General features: G+C 44.1%; 1 protein-coding gene across 2 annotated transcripts in view; it reads right to left on the reverse strand.

Moving 5' to 3' along the window:
* Nucleotides 1–7918, reverse strand: part of LOC147109210 (alpha-1-antitrypsin-like) — a 31353-nt gene extending 23435 nt beyond the window's left edge. The window contains exon 1 of one of the 2 annotated variants that reach the window (XM_086002917.1): nt 7859–7918. The gene's annotated coding sequence lies outside the window, so the exon portion shown is untranslated. The remainder of the gene's footprint in view (nt 1–7858) is intronic. The other variant, XM_086002918.1, reaches the window with a different exon arrangement.
* Nucleotides 7919–21379: the final 13461 nt, after the last annotated feature.

Below are 21379 nucleotides of genomic sequence, written 5' to 3' on the forward strand. Positions count from 1 at the left end.
GGTGAAGAAGTAAATGACACATTCTGCACATAGCAGAGCATGACTTACTCAAATACATTAATGACTGGAGTAGTTTTTACAGTTCCCCAATATTACATCTGCTTCAACAGTTGCACGTTCTGATCTGTAGCTACTATTTGTAGGAGAAAGAGAGAGAAGAGAAAAATAACAGGAACAAACCATTATCCCAGAATTTGCTGAAAAAAATAATGGTGTCTGTACGACACACGCCATTATTAATGCACAAATCAGCCAGCAACGTGTAGCAAGGAAGAGATACCCCGTGAATTGGGAATTGCCAAAACTTGCTGGACAACTTGTGCCACTCTGCCGTTAGCTTCGCGAATACGGCATCTTGCCCTTAACCTCCCCGTGATTTTCCTGAAGTTGCTGTATTTGCATGTTATAGTAATCTGGGATGTTATGATTAAGGTTATCCACCAGGTGGTGCTGTAGCCAATGCTGCTGCTAAGGTCAGAGGTTTGCTTCCTGTTAAGGTCAGAGGTTTGTTTCCTGTATAGGTCAGCACAAGGTGGAATGCCAGGATGCTGATGCAGGCTGTCTGTAAATGTGTTTCCCAGTTGGTAATGACGAACTCTTATTAATCCTAATACCTCGCCTCTTTGAGTCCTTGTCTCACTACATGGATTTATCACATTTGGCGACGAGAAAACTAAAGGACCCTGCATAAAGAAGCAAAGTCTGCCGGGACGTTTAAACAACAAAATTACGAGCTACGGTTAGCTACCAGCTGGAAGAGAGCATGGCTGCCATGGTAGGAACTCTTTCCGCTTTTGATATTCAAGCACAAACCTGGGAAGAATACTGTGAAGTGTTGGGTTATTTTTTCGAAGCAAATGAAATAAATGATGCTGGAACAAGGAAAGCCATTCTGCTTAGTTCAGTGGGAAGCCAAACCTACAGTTTGATGAAGAATCTGCTCAGTCCTGAAAAGCCTGGAGACAAATCATTTGTTGAATTAGTGGCCTTGCTAAAAGAACATTTCAACCCTAAGCCTAGTGAGATTGTACAGCGGTTCAAGTTTAATTCAAGGAACAGGAAAGAGGAAGAGAGTGTAATGGACTATGTAGCGGTGTTGCGTAAATTAGCACAAGATTGCAATTATGGGAACAACCTGAAGGAAATGCTGAGAGATAGGCTAGTTTGCGGAATAATGGGCGACCGAATGCAGCGCAAATTATTATCCGAGACTGAGCTTACTTATGAAAAAGCATTGGAACTTGCTCAAGCCATAGAGACAGCGAACCGAGATGTAAAAGAAATACAGGGTTCATACAGGGCTAATGCTACGCAAGTTGCAGGTCAGGTTGTTGTGCACAAGTTGAACATGCGTCAGAAACCACAACGTGAGCATGTGAAGGCATGTTATAGATGCAAGGGCGATCACCTGGCGAGTGAATGCTGGTTTCTGGAGGAAAAGTGCTACAAGTGTGGGAAACAAGGATACATAAAACGAGCTTGCAGGGTGAAATTACCTGTGGAGGAATCCAAACCAAAAGAGGGAGGACAGCAAAACCAAGGGAGAGAAGTGAAAAAACATGGAGCACACCACATCAGCGGGGAAGCTGAGGAAGAAGAGGATATGTTCATAATGTATAGCATGTTAGAGAACATTCCAAAAGTGGCTCCTATCACATTGCAACTGACAGTAAATGACTCTAAGGTGAACTTTGAAGTGGTTACAGGGTGCGGCATGACCATAATGAACAAGGCAGAGTACTCAAAATTGTGGAACTGTGCAAAAGTTCCAGAGTTAAAGCCTTGCTCCCTGCATCTTAAAACATATACAGGTGAACGAGTAGCGACATTAGGTACAGCTAAGGTAACTGTGCAACACAGGGACACAGTGGAACAGCTACCTGTAGTTATAGTATCGGGTACCGGACCAAACCTGTTAGGTCGGGGCTGGATAAAAGAACTTAAATTAGACTGGGGCGCAGTACATCAAATAGATGCGGGCAAACAGTTGACTTTGCAAGAAGTGTTGAGTGAACATGAGAATGTGTTCAAGGAGGAACTTGGCACATTTAATGGCCCCCCAGCTAAGATTTATGTAGACAAAGAGGCACCGCCAAGGTTTTTTAAACAATGACCTGTGCCTTATGCCATGAAGCCAAAGGTAGAGGCTGAGCTTGACCATCTATTGAGAGAGAACATACTGGAGCCAGTGAAATGTTCGGAATGGGCAGCTCCCATAGTACCTGTTTTAAAACCGGACAATTCAGTAAGACTCTGTGGAGACTATAAATTGACAGTCAATCGGGTGTCCAAACTAGAGCAGTATTCCCAAAACAGAGGATCTCTTTGCAAACCTGGCTGGAGGAAAGAAATTCACAAAGTTGGATATGAGTCATGCCTACTTGCAGATTACACTGGATGACGAATCAAAGAAGTATGTCACCATAAATACACACAAGGGCTTGTTTACATATAACCGCTCATCGTTTGGTGTCTCATCTAGTCCAGCTATCTTCCAGAGGACAATCGAAGGTGTACTGCAAGGGATTCCACATGTTTCCATCTATCTGGATGACATTCTGGTGACGGGAAGAACCGACCAGGAGCATCTGAGCACTCTGAGAGAGGTACTACAGAGATTGGAGAGGGCAGGGTTCCGGCTCAAGAGGAGTAAGTGCACTTTCCTGGGGAAGGAGGCAGTGTTCCTGGGACACAGAGTGGACGCCACCGGGCTCCATCCACTCAAGGAGAAGGTACAAGCACTGCAGGATGCCCCTGCTCCTACAAATGTGGCTGAGTTAAAAGCTTACCTGGGACTGCTGAACTATTATAACAGGTTTTTACCAAACTTGTCAACGGTGTTAGCACCTCTTCACAAACTACTGCACAAGGAGACACAGTGGCAGTGGGGAGAGGAGCAGGGGTTTTTATTTGAACAGTCCAAGAAACTGATGCTGTCGTCGGATGTGCTGGTTCACTACAATGTAGAGAAAGACATCATTCTCTCTTGTGATGCTTCACCTTATGGGGTGGGGGCAGTTCTTTCACACTGCATGGAAGATGGAACTGAAAGACCAATAGGGTTTATGTCCCGAACTCTAACACCAGCGGAAAAAAACTATTCCCAGTTAGACAAAGAGGGGTTAGCAGTAATGTTTGGGTTACAGAGGCTCCACAAGTACATATATGGCAGGAAGTTCACCATATGCACCGATCATAAACCTCTTCTCTCTCTTTTCAATGAAATGAAAGCAGTTCCACAGATGGTGTCACCCCGGATCCAGAGGTGGGCAGTGACGTTGAGGGCATATGAGTATGTCATCATCTACAAGGCGGGCAAGTACCATGGGAACGCAGATGCCTTGAGCCGTCTTCCACTGCCAGGCACACCTATCCGTGCAGCTCCAGAGGACAGAGTTTTGATGTTGGAGGACACTGACACGGCACTTGTGACTGCAGAGCAAGTAAGAACATGGACAGGTAAAGATCCAGTACTGTCTAGAGTTCGAGAATATGTGGTGAGGGGATGGCCACAGCATCCGGAAGGGGCTGACTTCACACCCTACAGTGTCAGGAAAACAGAGCTGAGTGTGCAGGATGGTTGCGTGTTGTGGGGAGCACGAGTGATTATTCCACAGCCAGCACGACAGTCTATCCTAGAGCAACTACATCAGTGTCATCCTGGGGTCTTGTGTATGAAAGCCTTGGCTAGGAGTTACTTGTGGTGGCCAAAGCTAGATGAAGAGATAGAAAATCTAGTCAAGACATGCAGCACTTGTCAGGAACACCGGAAGGCACCAGCAGCGGCTCCTCTCCACCCCTGGGAGTGGCCGGATAAACCATGGAGAAGATTGCACTTAGATTATGCGGGTCCATTCATGGGGAAGATGTTCCTCATAATCATTGATGCACATTCCAAATGGATGGATGTTTATCTTGTAAATTCTGCTTCCGCCACTACTACTATAGACTGCCTGCATCGGCGCTTCAGTAATCAAGGGCTACCGGAGATTGTGGTGAGTGACAATGCCACTTGTTTTGTGAGTACAGAGACAAAAGAGTTCTTGAGAAAAAATGGCATAGTGCAGGTGACCTCGGCTCCATAGCATCCGTCCTCGAATGGACTTGCGGAGAGAGCCGTACAAACATTTAAGGAGATGATGAAAAAAAGTGCAGAAGGGAGTTTAGCAGCCAAAGTGTCATGGGTTCTGTTCAGCTACAGAATAACACCTCAATCCACCACAGGACTCTCTCCTGTTGAGATGTTATTAGGTCGTAGACTACTCTCCACTCTTGACCTTGTCCACCCAGACCTAAAAAGGAAAATGGAAAACAGACAAAACAAACAAAAAGAGAACCATGACAAAAGAACAAAGAGCCGAAGTTTTGGAGAAGGAGATGCAGTCCTAACCCGGAATTTCAGTTATGGACCAAAGTGGATTCCTGGCTTCATTGACTCAATGACAGGTCCAGTATCATACAAGGTCATGTTGGGAGATGGTAGAGTAGTACGCAGACATGTAGATCAGATACTTCCCAGACAAGGGGAAATTGAAATGAAGGTTCCAGATGCAATGACTGAAGACAGGGTTGCCCCCAGTTATCCAAGTACATCTGTGGTGCCACCACCAGGGACAGAGACAATTCCACAGGAACCTATTCGTCAAGAGGAAACCATCGTTGCAGAGTCAGATACTCTGAGCACTGCTCAGGAGCAGCTGGTGGCTTCACCACAAACAATCAGGGACTTTACTGTTAGACGTTCACAAAGGTCTCGCAAGCCACCAGAGAGATTGATACTGAACTTTTAGATTCGTCAAGTATGGAACATGATGAATGGAGACTCCTTATGTGACCCTCAGGAATGGTTGTTTGTTAAGAAATTCATACTGAAATCTTAAGGGGGAGGGATATAGTAATCTGGGATGTTATGATTAAGGTTATCCACCAGGTGGTGCTGTAGCCAATGCTGCTGCTAAGGTCAGAGGTTTGCTTCCTGTTAAGGCCAGAGGTTTGCTTCCTGTATAGGTCAGCACAAGGTGGAATGCCAGGATGCTGATGCAGGCTGTCTGTAAATGTGTTTCCCAGTTGTTAATAAAGAACTCTTATTAATCCTAATACCTCGCCTCTTTGAGTCCTTGTCTCACTACATGGATTTATCACACATGTTAATTGCCAATTAAACTCGCCACAGAAAGTTAGCTCTCATAATTAACAGCATAAGTACCCTTTTAATGATGTGATAATTGTTAATGACAGCCAATCAACCTCTCTTGCCCAGAAAGTGAACAATTATAAGTGTGGGGTTTCATTCCTTTAGGTTGTAAATTGTTTTAGGAGATTTAATTAATGTCAAATTTTAATTTTACATTTTTTTCTTACTTTACCTTCCTGTCTCTTTTTTCTCTCTCAATCCAATCTTTCTTTCCTTCTCTTTATTTCTCTTTCTGTACCTAATTTGACATTGAATTCACCCTCCTTCTACATAAGAACATAAGAAATAGGAGCAGGAGTAGGCCAATCGGCCCCTCGAGCCTGCTCCACCATTCAATAAGATCATGGCTGATCTGATCCTAACCTCAAATCTTCTATCACTCTGCATCCACCCGAACCCATGTGATCTCCCGGGAGAGGCGAAAAACCAGATAAAGACCCAATGGCCAATTTGGGAGAAAAAAATCTGGGAAATTCCTCTCCGACCCATCTAGGCGATCGAAATTCTTCCAGGAGATCACTCTGTCCCTATATTTTCTACAGTACTTACCTTCTGTAAAGGCGATCTCCACCCCAGCCAGGAACAGGAATAAAACCATCTCCTGAAATCTAACAGAATTAGAACACAGTAGGAGCAGAACAAGGCTACACGGCCCCTGGGCCCGCTCCACTACCCACAGGGCCATGACCATTCCGAACCCAGACTCATGTCCAATTTCCTGCCCGCTCCCCGTAACCCTTTATTCCCTTTACTTCGAGGAAACTATCTATTTCTGTTTTAAATTTATTTAATGATGTAGCTTCCACAGCTTTCTGGGGCAGCAAATTCCACAAACCTACCACCCTCTGAGTGAAGAAGTTTCTCCTCATCTCAGTTTTGAATGAGCAGCCCCTTATTTTAAGATTATGCCCCCTAGTTCTAGTTTCACCCATCATTGGGAACATCCTCACCGCATCCACCCGATCAAGCCCCTTCACAATCTTATATGTTTCAATAAGATCGCCTCTCATTCTTCTGAACTCCAATGAGTAGAGTCCCAATCTACTCAACCTCTCCTCATATGACCACCCCCTCATCCCCGGGATTAACCGAGTGAACCTTCTTTGTACTGACTCGAGAGCAAGTATGTCTTTTCTTAAGTATGGACACCAAAACTGTATGCAGTATTCCAGGTGCGGCCTCACCAATACCTTGTACAACTGCAGCAATACCTCCCTGTTTTTATATTCCAACCCCCTAGCAATAAAAGCCAACATTCCATTGGCCTTCTTAATCACTTGCTGCACCTGCATACTAACTTTTTGAGTTTCGTGCACCAGGACCCCCAGATCCCTTTGTACTACAGTACTTTCCAGTTTCTTGCCATTAAGATAATAACTTGCTCTATGATTTTTCCTGCCAAAGTGCATAACCTCACACTTTCCAGTATTGTATTCCATCTGCCAAATCTCTGCCCACTTACTTAGCCTGTCTATGTCCCTTTGCAGGTTTTTTATGTCCTCCTCACTCACTACTTTCCCTCCCATCTTTGTATCATCTGCAAACTTTGATATGTTACACTCGGTCCCCTCCTCCAAATCGTTAATATAGATTGTAAAGAGTTGGGGACCCAGCACTGACCCCTGCGGAACACCACTAGTTACTGGTTGCCAATCTGAGAACGAACCATTTATCCCAACTCTCTGCTTTCTGTTAGAGAGCCAATCCTCCACCCATGCCAGAATATTACCCCCAATCCCGTGATTTTTTATCTTGAGCAATAATCTCAGTCCTTCCTCTGTTTATTTTTCAATCCTTATATCTCATTGGTTACACGGTTTGTCCCGTTATTCACCAAGGTCCAGAGATGCCCTGTTGCCCTCGCTGCGCCGTTATCAACTTGCACTTCCAGCAACTTTGTGGGCAAAATTTTTTGAAACGTAAATGTGCACGAACAAGTCTAATTAACAGGGCACACTGCGAGATGCCCCACTCCAGCAATATCTGGCCCACTGGGTATGATTCCGCACTCCATGATCACAGGGAGAGTGGATTGCAGTGAGGGCTACAATGCTGTAGACCCAATTCCTCCGCCCGCGCTTCCTGCGAGCACAAGTCTCCAAATAAACCCCATTCAATTACATACAGAAAATATTTAAACATAGAGCACGAAAACTAAGAAGTCGATGTAACGACTCTTGAGTCCAAATATCTGACTCCAAATCTCACTGCAACTTAAACTTATTTTGTCACATGTATAAAGGCTTGCATTTCTCTCGCAATGCGTGACAAATTCAATTAAAGTAACAGCTGGGAGCATGGGATGGTGGAATCACCCCATTCTCCATTCTATAGCCATACATCTCCTGGCACAACTTTTAGGACTTCTTTAAATGGTCTCTGTTAGTGACTGTTAAATAGTATTTTACACGTGAACATTAGTTGTGGATGATTTTTGCATTCTTGAAATATCACCCTGTGTTTGGTAAAGCACATAATCATACCATAGCACAACAAAGGATAGAAAATAACCTTTAGATTATTTACAATTAGTGTTAGTCTGGAGATGTCCAATAAGAAAATGTGAAACTAACAATATTCATTACAAAGCTGTTCATCAATGACTATCCTGCCTTACTAAAATGTACCACAATGTTCTCCAACATAATTTGCTGAATACTTTACCAATAGTTTCAGGACCCACTTATTAGCTGCTCTCCCCACGAGTAATCTGCAATTTGTGATTTACTGTTCTCTTGTTTTTTTGAAATATTAAAATGTTGTGAAACTGACCTTTGTGTCTTGGCAGGGAGGTCACACACAGAAAGTCAACAGCACTGTTATTTGCTTGATACACATGCCTAGTTTGCAAAACTCTTTCTTCTACCAATCATTAATATTTAACTCTTGTCACTTTAATGGAATCACAATGCTGTATTTTTGAAAAAGAATATTTTGTCATGTTTTTTTGAACATTGTGTTAATTGAAAATTACTTTGTCTTAATAACTCTATGAAAGCATTTACAGTAAATTTGAGTAAGAAAAGTCTTAAAGCTAAATATGCCATAAATAAGTTTATGTGTTAAATGGTACAATTTAAAGGGGAGTACAGGAAGAGAGAGACCTGAGGGTGCGCGTACACAAATCTTTGAAGGTGGCAGGACCAATTGAGAAATCCGTTAAAAAGACATACAAGATCCTTGGCTTTATAAACAGAGGCACAGAGTACAAAATAAAGGAAGTTATGCTAAACCTTTATAAAACACTAGTTAGGCCCCAGATTTTTTTTTATTCGTTCTTGGGATGTGGGCATCACTGGCAAGGCCAGCATTTATTGCCTATCCTTAATTTCCCTTGAGAAGGTGCTGGTGAGCCGCCTTCTTGATCCACTGCAGTCCGTGTGGTGAAGGTGCTCCCATAGTGCTGTTAGGAAGGGATTTCCAGAATTTTGACCCAGTGACGATGAAGGAATATATATTTCCAAGTCAGGATGGTATGTAACTTGCAGGTAATGGTGTTCCTATGTGCCTGCTGCCCTTGTCCTTCTAGGTGGTAGAGGTCGCGGGTTTGGGAGGTCCTGTCGAAGAAGCCTTGGTGAGTTGCTGCAGTGCATCTTGTAGATGGTACACACTGCAGCCATGGTGGTGGAGGAAGTGAATGTTTAAGGCAGTGGATGAGGTACCAATCAAGCGGGCTGCTTTGTCCTGGATGATGTCAAGCTTCTTGAGTGTTGTTGGAGCTGCACTCATCAAGAAAGTATCTCATCACACTCCTGACTTGTGCCTTGTGATGGAGTATTGTGTGCAATTCTTGGCACAAAAGTTTAGGAAGGATGTCAAGGCCTTAGACAGGGCACAGAGGAGATTTAATAGAATGGTACCAGAGGTGCGGGACTTCAGTTACATGGAGAGACTAGAGAAGCTAGGGTTGTTCTCAGAGCAGAGAAGGTTAAGGGGAAATTTGATAGAGGTGTTCAAAATCATGAAGGGTTTTGATAGAGTAAATAAGGAGAAACTGTTTGCAGTGGCAGAAGAATTGGTAAGTAGAAGATGCAGGTTTAAGGTAATTAAGAACCGGAGGTGAGATGAGGAGAATTTTTTTTATGCAGCGAGTTGTTATGATCTAGAATGCACTGTCTGAAAGGGTGGTGGAAGCAGATTCAATAATAACTTTCAACAGGAATTGGATAAATATTTGAAGGGGAAAACTTTGCAGGGCTATGGGGCAAGGGCAGGGGAATGGGACTAATTAGATAGCTCTTTCAAAAAGCCAAGACAAGCATGGTGGGCCGAATGGCCTCCTTCTATGCTGTATCATTCTATGATTCTATATAAGAGTTAAAATTGTTTGTTCTCCAAATACTTTTTAAAAAATTAATAAAGGCTGCACCACAGTGGTTCTTGGTGCAACCTACTTTAATTTCTTTCCCCCACTCAAAAAACCCCAGAATAAACAGAAGTAGTGCAATTTTCTCACTTTGTTGAGTCTCTGATTTCAGCTGTGCCCTGCAGGGAGATGTTGAATGGAAGTGTCTCTCCACAAGAGGAAAGGAAACTCAGAGTATCCCCATGTACCAGTGTGCTGGGTGCCCAAAAGCAGCATATGTTGTAGCCTTAGGGTGAACTGCCTTTTTAACTGGAGGAGGTGCATGCCCTGAAGGAGTGTCCACAGGAGAAAATGGGATAAAATCAAGAATGTATCCCCTCATAGGAAGATGCATATCAAAAAAAAGTACAATTAATATAATTTTCCAATGAAAATTCTTAGATAGATACATAGAAACATAGAAGATAGGAGCAGGAGTAGGCTATTCGGCCCCTCGAGCCTGCTCCGCCATTCAATGAGATCATGGCTGATCATCCAAATTCAGTACCCTGTCGCTGCTTTCTCCCCATATCCCTTGATCCCTTTAGCCTTAAGAAATATATCCAACTCCTTCTTGAATATATTTAATGAATTGGTCTCTACTGCCTTCTATGGTAGAGAATTCCACAGGTTCACCACTCTCTGGGTGAAGAAATTCCTCCTCATCTCTGACCTAAATGGCTTACCCCTTATCCTTAGACTGTGACCCCTGGTTCTGGGCTCCCCGACCATCGGGAACATCCTTCCTGCATCTAGTCTGTCTAGTCCTGTTACAATTTTATAAGTTTCAATGAGTTCCCCTCTCATTCTTCTAAACTCCAGCGAGTATAAGCCCAATCGACCCAATCTCTCCTCATACGTCATTCCTGCCATCCCAGGTATCAGCCTGGTGAATCTTCGCTGCACTCCCTCCATGGCAAGAACATCCTTCCTCAGATAAGGCGACCAAAACTGCACACAATACTCAAGATGTGGTCTCACCAAGGCCCTGTACAACTGCAGCAAGACATCCTTGTTCCTGTACTCAAACCCTCTCGCTACGAAAGCCAACATACCATTTGCCTTCTTAACCGCCTGCTGCACCTGCATGCTTACCTTCAGCGACTGGTGCACAAGGACACCCAGGTCTCGTTGCACTTCCCCTTCTCCCAATCTATTGCCATTCAGATAATAATCTGCCTTCCTGATTTCACACCAAAGTGGATAACCTCGCATTTATCCACGATATATTGCATCTGCCATGCTTCTGCCCAATCACCCAACCTGTCCAAATCATACTGGAGTTTCTCGGCATCCTCCTCACAGCCCACCCAGCTTTGTGTCGTCTGCAAACTTGGAGATATTACATCTAGTTCCCTCGTCTAGATCATTAATATTATATTGTGAATAGCTGGGATCGAAGGACCGATCCCTGCGGTACCCCACTAGTCACTGCTTGCCACTCGGAAAAAGACCCGTTTATTCCAACTCTTTGCTTTCTGTCTGCCAACCAGTTCTCTATCCAAGTCAGTACCTTGCCCCAATCCCATGTGCCTTAACTTTACACGCTAATCTCTCATGCAGGACTTTATCGAAAGCCTTCTGAAAGTCCAAATACACCACATCCACTGGTTCTCCCTTATCTATTTTACCAGTTACATCCTCAAAAAATTCCAGTAGATTAGTCAAGCAGGATTTACCTTTTGTAAATCCATGTTGATTTGCCCGATCCTATCACTGTTTTCCAAGTGCTCTGCTATTACATCTTTTATAATGGACTCTAGCATTTCCCCCACTACCGATGTCAGGCTCTCTCATTTTCTCTCTACCACCTTTTTTGAATAGTGGGGTAACATTAACTACCCTCCAATCCATGGGCACTGTTCCAGATTCTATCGAATGTTGGAAGATGACCAGCAATGCATCTACTATTACTAGGGCCACTTCCTTAAGCACCCTAGGATGTAGATTATCAGGCCCTGGGGATTTATCGGCCTTCAATCCCGTCAATTTCCCGAACACCATTTCCCTACAAATACTGTTTCTTTCAGTTCCTCCCTTTCATCAGACCCTATGTTCTCCGACATCTCTGGGAGGTTATTTGTGTCCTTTGTGAAGACAGAACCAAAATATGTATTTAATTGGTCTGCCATTTCTTTGTTCCCCATTATAAATTCCCCTGATTCTGATTGCAAGGGACCTACGCTTGACTTCACCAATCTTTTTCTCTTCACATATCTATAAAAGCTTTTACAGTCAGTTTTTATGTTCCCTGAAAGCTTACTCTCATACTCTATTTTCCCCCTCTTAATTAATCCCTTTGTCCTCCTTTGCTGAATCCTAAACTGCTCCCAATCCTCAGGTTGACTGCTTTTTCTGGCCAATTTATATGTCCTCTCCTTGGATCTTATGCTGTCCCTAATTTCCCTTGTTAGCCACGGTTGAGTCACCTTTTTTGTTTTATTTTTATACCAAACTGGGATGAACAAATTCTGTAGTTCATCCATGTGGTCTTTGAATGTTTGCCATTGCCTATCCATCATCAACCCTTTGAGTGATATTCCCCAATCAATCCTACCCAACTCGCGCCTCATGCCATCGTAGTTTCCTTTATTTAAATTCAGGACCCTAATCTCTGAGTCAACTACTTCACTCTCCATCTTAATGAAGAATTCTATCATATTATGATCGCTCCAACCCAAGGGGCCTCGTACAACAAGATTGCTAATTAATCCTTTCTCATTACATACTACCCAGTCTAAGATGGCCTGATCTCTAGTTGGTTCCTCGACATATTGGTCCAGGAAACCATCCCGTATACACTCCAGGAATTCCTCCTCCACAGTATTGTTACTAATTTGGTTAGCCCAATCTATATGTAGATTAAAGTCACCCATGATAACTGCTGTGCCCTTATTGCACGCTTCTCTAATTTCCCTTTTAATGCCATCCCCAACCTCCGCATTACTGTTTGGAGGTCTATATACCACTCCCACTAACGTTTTCTGCCCCTTGGTATTTCTCAGTTCTACCCATACAGATTCCACATCATCAGAACTAATATCCTTGCTTACAATTGTGTTAATCCCCTCTTTAACCAGCAATGCTACCCCACCTCCCTTTCCTTTTTGCCTATCTTTCCTGAATATTGAATACCCCTGGATGTTGAGTTCTCAGCCTTGGCCACCTTGGAGCCATGTTTCCATAATCCCAATCAAATCATATTCGTTTACCTCTATTTGCGCAGCTAATTCATCCACCTTATTATGAATGCTCCTCGCATTAAGACATAAAGCCTTCAGGCTTGTTTTTTTAACGCTCTTAGACCTATTAGAATTATTATTTACTGTGGCCATGTTTGATTTAAACCCTTGATTTCTCTGACTGCCACTTTTGTTTTTCTCCTTCCTATCTTTTGCTTTTATCCTTGTTTCCCTTTCCTCTGTCTCCCTGCTCAGGTTCCCAAACCCCTGCCATTTCAGTTTAAACCCTCCCCCAGAGCACTAGCAAACACTCCCCCTAGAACATCGGTCCTGGCCCTGCCCAGGTGCAAACCGTCTGGTTTGTACTGGTCCCACCTCCCCCAGAACCGGTTCCAATGTCCCAGGAATTTGAATCCCTCCCCCTTGCACCATTCCTCTAGCCACGTATTCAACTGAAATATCCTTTTATTTCTACTCTGACTAGCACGTGGCACTGGTAGCAATCCTGAGATTACTCCCTTTGAGGTCCTATTTTTTAATTTACCTCCTAACTCCCTATATTCAGCTTTTAGGACCTCATCCCGTTTTTTTACCTATATCGTTGGTACCTATATGCACCACGACAACTGGCTGTTCACCCTCCCCTTCCAAAATGTTCTGCAGCCGCTCGGAGACATCCTTGACCCTTGGACCAGGGAGGCAACACACCATCCTGGAGTCTCATTTTCGGCTGCAGAAACGCCTATCTATTCCCCTTACAATAGAATCCCCTATTACTATAGCTCTACCCCTCTTTTTCCTCCTGTCCTGTGCAGCAGAACCACCCCTGGTGCCAGGAAGTTGGCTGCTGCTGCTTTCCCCTGATAAGCCATCCCCCTCAACAGTATTCAAAGTGGTATATCTGTTTGAGAGGGGGATGTCCACAGGGGACTCCTGCACTACCTGCCTGCGCCTACTACTCTGCCTGTTGGTCACCCATTTCCTTTCTGCCTGTGCAACCTTTACCTGCGGTGTGACCAACTGATTAAACGTGATATCCATGACGTCCTCAGCATTGCGAATGGTCCAGTATGTATCCAATCGCAGCTCCAGCGCCGCAATGCGGTCTGCCAGTAGCTGCAGCTGGATACATTCCTGCACACATGGTCGTCAGGGACACTGGACGTGTCCCTGAGTTCCCACAAAGCGCAGGAGGAGCATACCACGGGGCCGAGCTCTCCTGCCATGACTTACCCTTTAATTAATTCAGATTGAATTAAATCAAATCAATCCCACCAATTACACTACAGTTAAATGATATACTTAAGGGCCCTGGTTTACCAACAGCCCCCGCTACACCACAGAGAGCTTAGAAACTATAAACCACAGAGTTTAAGTTTGGAAAAAGAGAGAAATACTCACCAACCAATCACTTACCTGCTTTCTGGTGATGTCACACTTCGATTACTTTTTACTTCTCTCCCTGCCTCAGAGCTTGGAGATTGGTAAGCCTACCTGTGCCTCACCTCTTTATATCACTGCCGCCGCTCCTCACAGGTCCGCCGCCGCCGCCGCTCTGAGGCCTACCTGCACCTCACCTCTTTATATCACTGCCGCTGCTCCTCACAGGTCCGTCGTCGCCACCGCTCCGAGGCCTACCTGCGCCTCACCTCTTTATATCACTGCCGCCGGTCCTCACAGGTCCGCCGCCGCCGCCGCTCTGAGGCCTACCTGCGCCTCACCTCTTTATATCACTGCCGCCGCTCTTTTTACTTCTCTCCCTGCCTCGGAGCCCAGAGATTAGTAATCCTGTGTGGTAGGTTTACTCAGTTGATGGCATTCTTGCCTGAGTCAAAAGATTGTGGGTTCAAGCTCCACTCCAGGACTTGAACTATATAATCTAGGCTGACAGTACTGAGAGACTGCTGCAATGTCAGAGCAGCTGTCCTCGGGCTGAGACATGAAATGAAGGCCTCCATCTACCTGTTTGGCTGAATGTTAAAGATTGCATAACAATATTTTGAAGGAGAACAGGTAATTATGCTACATCAAGCAACGTTACCAAAAAAAACAGATTAACTGGCTATTGATCTTATTGTTGTAGGCTCTAGCCGTGTGCAAAATGGTGCATAACAACAGTAACTGCACTTCTAAGTAATTCTTGCAAAGTATTTTAGGATGTTTCTGAGAAGTAATATAGCATTATATAGATGCTAGACTTTTTTTCTTCTTGTAGTATTTACACAGCTTGTTAACAGAAACTATCAAGTAAAATGGGACAGAGAATGGGAAGAAAATGTGGCAAACTGAGCAGAATAAAATTGTTTTATTTATAATCAAAAATGTTAGTGTTTAATTTTGTACTTTAGGCCAAATTCTAAATGTATTCCCAACATATGAGCAGCTGCATTACTGCAATAGTAGTACAGGTAGACTATCCTTTATCCGCACTTCTGAAAACCGAAAACCTCTGAAAACCGAAAGTTTTTTTGTGGAGCGTAAGTCGTGCGCACGACATAACCCGAGTGGCGCCAAACATGACCCGACGCGGCCGATGCTTTTCTGACCTGATTTGCAGGCCAGCTTAGCGTAGGAGTCAGCCGATATCCGGCTTTCCCACAACTGGCGGTGGCAGTCGAGCCCCAGACCCCCGCTAAGTCAAGGAATTCAGACACGGAGCAGGGGGAGCTGTAAACAGACTGGGAGCGGCAACACAGAGAAGCAGGAAGGGGAATGAAACATGGAGCAGGGGGAGCTGTAAACAGACTGTGAGCGGCAGCACAGAGAAGCAGGAAGGGGAATGAAACACGGAGCAGGGGGAGCTGTAAACAGACTGTGAGCGGCAGCACAGAGAAGCAGGAAGGGGAATGAGACACGGAACAGTCGCAAGAGGTAGCCTGAACTTTTAAAATTTATATTAAATACAAATACTAATTACCAAATTAATTTAATGTTCAGAGTTTCCCAGTCTGAAATAATACCTTCTGAAATCCGAAAATTTCCGAAAACCGAAACACAGCTGGTCCCAAGGTTTTCGGATAAGGGATAGTCAACCTGTATTTGTTCCAAAGTTACAGTGCATAATTGAAAACTTAGAAAAAGCATGAAAAATTATTAGGCAAACCTATTTTGTTTACAAACATATAGCACAGTGATAGAAATCATGTTTAAATGTATCCTTCTGTCACTGGGTCTGTTTCCATTCCAATAAGTTTCCCAAAATACTTTTTCTGCAAATAATGGTTCTCAAACATTGCAGCATTTTGATGTAATAATGTTAGTATGAAAAAAAAATGTCATATACGATTTACCATCAGCAAGAGTGACGTAGACTTCCATGACCAGTGGGCACCACAGGGACTGGAGTGCATAGTCGACACGGGTAATAATATTATTATTTAATTTGATAATTTAGGGTTCCATGTACACAGATCACTAAAATGTAGTAGTCAGGTACAAAAATAATCAAAAAGGCTAATGGAATGTTAGCCTTTATATCTGGAGGGCTAGAATATAAAGGGGAGGAATTTTTGCTACAGCTATACAATGCCCTGGTTAGACCGCATCTGGAGTACTGCGTACAGTTCTGGGCACCGCACCTTAGAAAGGATATATTGGCTTTGGAAGGAGTGCAGCGCAGATTCACCAGAATGTTACCAGGGCTCCAAGGGTTAGATTATGAGGAGATATTACATAAACTAGGCTTATATTCCCTGGAATATAGAAGGTTAAGGGGTGATTTGATTGAGGTTGTTAGGATTTTTGAAAAGAATAGGATAGAGAGAAACCTTTTTCACTGGTGGGGGAGTCTAGGACAAGGGGACATAACCTTAAAATGAGAGCCAGGTCATTCAGGAGAGAAGTTATGAAACACTTTGTTAAGTCTGTGTGTTATATTGAGAATTACTACACAGACCACAAGAGTAAATTTTAACAGGTCTTTACTAGTCGAAGGTCAGGGCGGAACTGCCCAATAAATCATTACACAGCACTTATAGGTCACCGCCGGTATTACAGTATACAGCAGCCAAGATAAAGTAGTGCAACTCTTAAAATAGTTCTCTTAAGGGTGGAACGGTTACTAAAATAGTTCTCTTAAAGGTGGACGGTTACATACACTACAATCCTCCCTTTTTAGCTTAACAGTATATATATTCCCCATTAAACATAACATCATAACATATATACACAACTTCATGTAAAAACAGTTCACAGATTCAGCCTCTGCGGAGGCGCCTCCTGCGCTTCCTGACTCGGTCCGGATAACGCCTCGGTGGTGTAGTAGTTCTCGGTGGTGTAGTAGGTTCTCGTTGCTGGGGTGACTCATCTAATAGTCCTTCACTGGACTTAACAGCTTGAACTTTCGTAACTTCAGAACCAGCATTGCTGACTTCTAAAGGCTCGAGTACCTTGGGAAGTTTTTCTACTTCCAGACTGATTTGGCTCAGTTCGGAGGGACCACGTGCGTGACCTGGTAGGGGTGATAATGGTTCAGATGAGTCATCATCTTCTGCTTCTTCTCTATTGTCTTCTATTTCCTCCATCACTTCAGCTTTTGCCTCTGTCACCAATTCCCTGAGTGGCTTATTACTGCTGACACTGCTCACAAAAGGGTGCTCTTTCTTCTTAGCTTTCAACTGATCGATGAATTTGACATATTCCCTTTCTTGCTCAGCTTTGATTCGTTTGGCCTCATCGCGCAGCCGGTTTGTGTGTTCCTGTTCCATTTTCTCAATCAGCTGCTTCTGCTGTCTTTCCAGAATCTCCCACTCTGTGTCAAAGAACTTTTTCGTTGCATTCATCTCTTGCTCAAAACGGCAAATCATTTGTTCTAATTGCTGTTGTAGTTTGAAATTGAGTTGAGTTCGAGCCCGGTGTTCCTCAGAAATGTGCATGTCTGTAGACTGGACAGAATCAGAATTCTCTGTCAAACTATGTTGTTGTTGTCCAGTGGAATTCTGTTCTGATACTTTGTTCTCTCCTGAAGCATTTATGCACTCCTTCGTTTTTCCATCATTAGCATGCAAGTCCATTTTAGACTTGTCTTTTGCACATGGGCTGGTCTTACCATCATCAGTTCCAGAGTCTGAGCTGATTGTCTTCACCGAGTTCTTACTCCCTGCTTTGTCACTGTCACTGCTGCCTATGCCCTCATCCAATATTCTGGACAATTGTTCAGGTTTGACATCTTTTCTTTTTCCGGAATCTACCGTCATTGCTTTTAGGGAGTGCCAGTCCATATTTATTTTCCTGATCCACTCCCGTCCCAGAAGTGGTGGACCTCCCTCAGATAGTACATATAAGTCCATTCCTTGGTGTTCTTTGCCCTTGTGTCTCACCTTGACTTTTATCTTTCCGATGGGGTATACTCTTTGCCCCGTGTATGTCTGTAATACTATCTTCGTATCCCGTAGGGGAATATGTTTGAATAACCTTTTGTAATCTTGCTTATTCATGACCGTCAACGCCGATCCGGTGTCCAATTCCATCTTCACCTGGACTCCAGCTATCCGCAGTGTGACCCAGATAGTTTGTCGGTCAGCTTCCTTACTCACATTGTGAATTCTCAGACTACCCAGTTCCTTGCTGTTGGAGTCTGAATCCGAATTCTGTTCATCCGAACTCTTCTCAGCCACCTTATGTACCTTTCTGCACCTTTCCTGCGGTGGCTTTTTGTTGCTGGTCTTCTTTCCTGACTGGCATACTTTAGCTATGTGACCAAGCTTGCCACATTTTCTACATTCCTGGTTTTTAAACCAGCATTGGTTCTGATCGTGTGTTGTCTTTCCACAACGATAACATTTCGTTGTACCCAAAGCCATTTGATCTACGCTGAGTACCGCTGCCTTCAGCTGCATTTCCGCAGTGCCTCTCGCTGCGGCTTCATGCGATGCTGCAATAGAGACAGCCTTATCAAGTGTAAGATCATTCTCTTCAAGTAGCCGCTTTTGTGTTCCTTCTTTCGACAATCCACACACGAATTTGTCTCTCAGTGCCTCTGTCAGGCTTTCCCCAAACTGACAGTATTTCGCTAGCTTACGCAGTTCAATTAAGTACTCCGCGTTGCTTTCCTCTTTCAGTTGCGTTCTCGCATAAAATTTAAATTGTTCCGCTAACATCAGCGGTGTGGGGTTCAAATGATCCTTCAGGACAGCAACAATATTAGCGAAAGTCTGATCCGCCGGTTTAGCTGGTGATAGAAGATGCTTCAATAGCCCGTATGTCTTCGCACCCATTGAGTTTAGTAAGGTTAATGCTTTATCTTCATTTGATATTTTATTTGCCTTACAATATATCTCTATGCGTTCTACATACGTTGCCCAATCTTCAACATCGGGATCGAAATCGTTGATGTTATCATGCTTAGGCATCCTCGCAATCTTCTTGAGAGACAAAAAGAAATTTTTCTTTTATTTATTTATTTATTTTCAAAATGGCGGTTTCCCGCGCTCGTCTTCTTCCCCCGCCTACGAAAATGGCGGCTTCCCGCGCTCGTCTTCTTCCCCCGCCTACGAAAATGGCGGCTTCCCGCGTTTGCCTTTCTCCCCCGCTGGCTGTAATGGTGATTGCCGTATTGCTGCGTTCGCCCTCCCCAGCGGTTTTCAAATCGTGCCTCACAGCCCCTCTTGCAGTCCGGTCCTTTCCCCCCCGGCTGCGGCTGAGTTCTCCGCGTTTTTTTTAAATTTTCTCCCGCGCTTACGCTGTCCCGGTCGCTGCGCCTCACGGCCTCGGTAGCTGCCCGGCCTTTTTTCACCGGTCGCGGTCGAGCTCTTTCTCGACGCTGTTGCGTCTCCCAGCCCGCTATTTTCTCCCGCGTCTTACGCTGCCCCAGTCTCAGCGCCTCTGGCCCCGACTTCTGTCTGGCTCTTTTCCCCAGCCGTGGTCGAGTTCTCCGCCCTTATATCCTCCGTTTTTCCCTCCCCTACTTCACAGCCAACGTGGCCGACTTGCTGCTTGTCGCTGATCGGCTTACCCACCACCGTGATAGAAGGGATGATCACTGCCTGTTGCTGATGGAAGGCTTCGTGTCAGAATTCTTCCTTTGCTCTGCAGACCCGAGTCGTTTCTCAGCAGAATGATGAGGGCGGATGCCTCTTCTCGACGCCCGTTAAACTGCTTTGGATGTATCTCTGCCGCAGGGTAAGATCGTACTCGTCGCCACTGTTAAGTCTGTGTGTTATATTGAGAATTACTACACAGACCACAAGAGTAAATTTTAACAGGTCTTTACTAGTCGAAGGTCAGGGCGGAACTGCCCAATAAATCATTACACAGCACTTATATACCGGTGTGGTCACCGCCGGTATTACAGTATACAGCAGCCAAGATAAAGTAGTGCAACTCTTAAAGTAGTTCTCTTAAGGGTGGAACGGTTACTAAAATAGTTCTCTTAAAGGTGGACGGTTACATACACTACACACTTCTTCATGCAAAGGGTGGTAGAAGTGTGGAGCTCTCTCCTACAAAAAGCAGTAGATAATTTTAAATCTGAGATCGATAGATTTTTGCTAGACAAGGGTATGAAAGGATATGGAGCCAAGGCAGGTGGATGGAGTTAAGATGCAGGTCAGCCATGATCTCACTGAATGGCGGAACAGACTCGAGGGGCTAAATGGCTGCCTCCTGTTCCAATGATAAGTTTCCTTTGTTTTATGATTTAGTGTTCTATCAGTTGTGCCCCTTGACAAGGGGGCACGTGTGTTTGCTTAATTTTAGTTACGTGGAGAGACTAGAGAAGCTGGGGTTGTTCTCCTTAGAGCAGAGAAGGTTAAGGGGAGATTTGATTGAGATGTTCAAAATCATGAAGGGTTTTGCTAGAGTAAATAAGGAGAAACTGTTTCCAGTGGCAGAAGGGTTGGTAACCAGAGGATGCAGATTTAAGGTAATTGAAGAACCAGAAAAGAAAGACAAAGAAAGGCATTTATTTAGTGCCTTTCATGTCCACCGGACGTCCCAAAACACTTTACACCCAATGAAGTAATTCTGAAGGGTAGCCACTGTTGTAATGTAGGAAATGCAGCAGCCAATTTGCACTCAGCAAGCTCCCACAAACAGCAATGTGATAATGACCAGATAATCTGTTTTTGTTATGTTGGTTGAGGGATAAATATTGGTTCTTTTTCGAAATAGTGTCCTGGGATCTTTTACATCCACCTGAGAGAACAGACGGGGGCCTCGGTTTAACGTCCCATCTGAAAGTCAGCACCTGCGACAGTGTAGCACTCAATTCAATTCAATTCAATTCAAATCGCTTTATTGGCATGACAAGGTACATCTTATGTTGCCAAAGCATTGAAAAACATTCATGGTTGAACACAAAAAATACAGATCTATCCATACAGTGTATAAACAGATATATCCCTGAGTGTATAAATATACATTCATATAATTTGTATATACTCTTTTCTTATATTTAGTGGTTGTCCCTCTGTTTATGGCAAGCTGTAACATAGTGTGCCGCTAAGGTTACACAATTTCTCTCTTCCCCTAGTAGGTATGGGAGTTTTTGGTTGTCATTCAAATTTCTGAATTCCGGACATATTTTTGTGAATTTTGGGTAGAAATTCTCCCTTATGCCCTGATATTTTCTACAAGCTGTGAGGAAGTGCATCTCTGTCTCCACCACTCCCTGACTGCAGTGAGAGCATATCCTGTCCTCTCTTGGTAGCCGGGTCTGCC

The sequence above is a fragment of the Somniosus microcephalus genome, chromosome 12, assembly GCF_052327205.1.
Source record: "Somniosus microcephalus isolate GS21.2 chromosome 12, FLI_Smic_1.0, whole genome shotgun sequence".
NCBI classification, from domain to species: Eukaryota; Metazoa; Chordata; class Chondrichthyes; order Squaliformes; family Somniosidae; genus Somniosus; species Somniosus microcephalus.